Here is a 3,611-nt window from a genome sequence, read left to right on the forward strand (position 1 = left end):
CGGCTTTGCACGCGCGTGTGTCCCTGCGGTGCACGCGGGGGCTGCAGAGTGCTGCCCTGGGGTACGGATGCACGTGGGTGTGCAACGGTGCCAGCTGACCCGGAGCCGTGCACGGCGCTCTGCACTCTGCGTGCGCCCGCGGGGGTCTCTCCCCGACCCACGTGCACTCACCAGAAGGTTGCACACGCGCGTGCACGTGCTGCACCCCGGCCCCCAGCGAGCGGAAGCATCAGTATTTCACGCCAGGTGCTGCAGGACCTGCCCTGCATGCTGACGGGTGCGGGGGGGGTGACCTTGGTTGGCTGCTGCTGGGGGACATGCTCGCCGTGCCCCTTCCCCATCACCGCCCCACGCCTGCGGGCTCCCATCTCGCTTTGCTCCCCCCCCAACCCCTCCACCGGGGGGGGCTTGGGGCTGTGGGAGGTGGGGGGGGACGTGCCGCGCTCACGCCGTGATCGATCGGCCCGGTGCGCTGCGTGGCAGAGAGCTCTGCTCTGCAATTCCCTTTCATCGCCCTCTCCCCCGGCACCGTGAGGGAACAGGGGTCGGGGGGAGCTGCCGGCCTGACCCCCCCCCCCGCACCCCTTCATGGCTGGAAGGGCAGTGGGGAGAGGTGGGGGCCCCCAACCCTACCACTTCCCCACCCCCAGCGCATCTCCATCACAGCCCGCCCCATCTCTGACCCCATCGCCCCCCACCCCTGACCCCATCGCATCCCATCACCGGCAGGAAACCATGGGGGGGGTGGGGGGGTGCAACTGGAAGCAGAAATTGAGGAAGGGAGGAGGGCCTGGGGGGGGGCTCCTGCCCCAATCCCCCTCTCTGCAGCTCAGGGCCGTCCATCCCCACTGTGGGACTCCCCCCCCCGTGCTCATTCTGCAATGATTCTCTGTCACCGTCCCCACGGTGGGACACGGGGGCTCCCGGCGCTGATGCATATGGACGAGCGGGGCTGGGGGGGGGGGAACAAGGCCCCCCCGGAATGGCTGCGTGCGGGGCGGGGGCCGCCCTCCCCCCTCTCCCCCATTCCCTCTCCATCTCCCTGCCCGCTCCCCCCCTCTCCCCGCCTGGTGTTGAAGGCACCCGGCTTTGAAGCTGCGCTGAAATATAGATAAGGGCGAAGGCAGCAGCCGCGCTCGGAGAGATGGGAGCGGGCGCGGGGGGACGGCGGGGCCGAGCAGGGCCGAGCTGGGCTCTGCGGGGCTGCACGGGGCTGCATGGCTCGGCCCCACCCCACGCAGCCCCCCCATGCAGCCCCCACCGGGCTCAGCCCCCCACAAACTCATGTCCTGCACCGGGGCCGCGCGCCCCTTCCCTGGGGTTGGATGGGTCCAATGCGGGGACACGGCTCGGGGTGTGCTGTGCCGTGCTGCGCCGTGGTTGTGTTGTGGCATGGCTGTGCCACACCGTGCTGTTCTGAGCTGTGCCATGCCATGCTGTGCCACACCATGCTGTTCTGAGCTGTGCCATGCCATGCTGTGCTGTGCCATGCTGTAATTTTCTGAGCTGTGTCATGCCATGCCGTGCTGTGCCATGCCGTGGTTGTGTTGTGGCATGGCTGTGCCACGCTGTGCCATGCTGTGCTGTGCTATGCCATGCTGTGCCACACCGTGCTGTTCTGAGCTGTGCCATGCCATGCTGTGCCACACCGTGCTGTTCTGAGCTGTGCCATGCCATACTGTGCCATGCCGTGCTGTTCTGAGCTGTGCCATGCCATGCTGTGCTGTGCCATGCTGTAATTTTCTGAGATGTGTCATGCCATGCTGTGCCGTGCCATGCCGTGGTTGTGTTGTGGCATGGCTGTGCCACGCTGTGCCATGCTGTGCTGTGCCATGCCATGCTGTGCCACACTGTGCTGTTCTGAGCTGTGCCATGCCATGCTGTGCCATGCTGTGCCGTTCTGAGCTGTGCCATGCCATGCTGTGCCACACCGTGCTGTTCTGAGCTGTGCCATGCCATGCCGTGCTGTGCTGTGCCACGCTGTGCTGTTCTGAGCTGTGCCATGCTGTGCCGTGCCATGGCTGTGTGGTGCCATGCCATACTGTGTCATGCCATGCCGTGCTGTGCCATGGTTGTGTTGTGCCATGCTGTGCCACACCGTGCTGTTCTGAGCTGTGCCACGTGGTGCCATGGCTGTGCCATGCTGTGCCATGCCATGGTTGTGCTGTGCTGTGCCATGGCTGTGCTATGCCACGCTGTGCTGTTCTGAGCTGTGCCACGCCGTGCTGTGCCGTGCCATGGTTGTGTTGTGCCATGGCTGGGCCATGCTGCGCTGTTCTGAGCTGCGCTGTTCTGATCCGTGCCATGGCTGTGCCAGGCTGTGGTTGTGCCACGCCATGCCGTGCTGTGCCATGCCGTGCTGTGCCATGCCGTGCTGTGCTGTGCCGTGGTTGCGCCGTTGGTTCCATGCCGCTTGCAGCACTCTGCGTACCCGCTCCGAGCAACGTGGCACAGGTGACGCCCAGCACACCTCGCAGCACGGCCCAGCTCTGCGCGGGGGGGGAGGGGGGNCCCCCCCCCCATGCAATCAGCAATGCACGCTGAGCTGCGGCTGCACGCTTCCTGCTGCATTGCACGGGAGCAGGAGCTCACTCGGAGGGCGCACGCACGGCGCTGCTCCGTGCACTCACCACGATGCACGGGGGGTCGTGCACACGAGCGGCGTTTGTTGCATGCATTTGCAACCTGCCCCGTCCCCCCTTCTACAGCAGACGTTTTGCTGCACATCTGTTGGCAGCAGCTTGCATGTGGCGCGGCACGTGCATTGCAAGCTGCATGTTGTGCATTGTGCATTGCACGCTGTACCAGCTACATTGCATGCACATTGTGCATTGTGCATTGCACGCCGCACCGGGAATGTTGCATGCACATTGTGCATCATGCATTGCACGCTGCACCAGGTACATTACATGCGTGTTGTGCATCGTGCACTGCACACTGCACGGGTATGTTGCATGCACACTGTGCATTGTGCATTGCATGCTGCACTGGGAACGTTGCATGCACACTGTGCATTGTGCATTGCACACTGCACTGGGTACGTTGCATGCACGCTGTGCATCACGCATTGCACGCTGCACTGGGTATGGTGCATGCACACTGTGCATTGTGCATTGCATGCCGCACTGGGTACGTTGCCTGCATGTTTTGCATCATGCATTGCACACTGCATGGGTATGTTGCATGCACGTTGTGCATCACGCATTGCACGCCGCACTGGGTACATTGCCTGCATGTTTTGCACCATGCATTGCACACTGCATGGGTATGTTGCATGCACGCTGTGCATCATGCATTGCACGCTGCACCAGGTACATTGCATGCACGCTGTGTATCACGCATTGCATGCTGCACTGGGTACGTTGCACGCATGTTGTGCATCACGCATTGCACGCTGCACCGGGTACGTTGCATGCACGCTGTGCACCGTGCGTTGCACATTGCACACTGCAGCTTGCACGGGTGCGTGCTCGCCCGGCTCCCGCAGCGCCCACCGCCGCATTAGCACCCGCGCGGCGCCCGCGAGATAAATGGGAGCTGTCAGCAGCACCTTGTTTGCTGCTAACCTTTGGAAATGCCACACCGCCCCAGGCTGCGCCGCGCCGGGGGGG

Source organism: Numida meleagris, unplaced genomic scaffold, assembly GCF_002078875.1.
Source record: "Numida meleagris isolate 19003 breed g44 Domestic line unplaced genomic scaffold, NumMel1.0 unplaced_Scaffold509, whole genome shotgun sequence".
Taxonomy (NCBI): Eukaryota; Metazoa; Chordata; class Aves; order Galliformes; family Numididae; genus Numida; species Numida meleagris.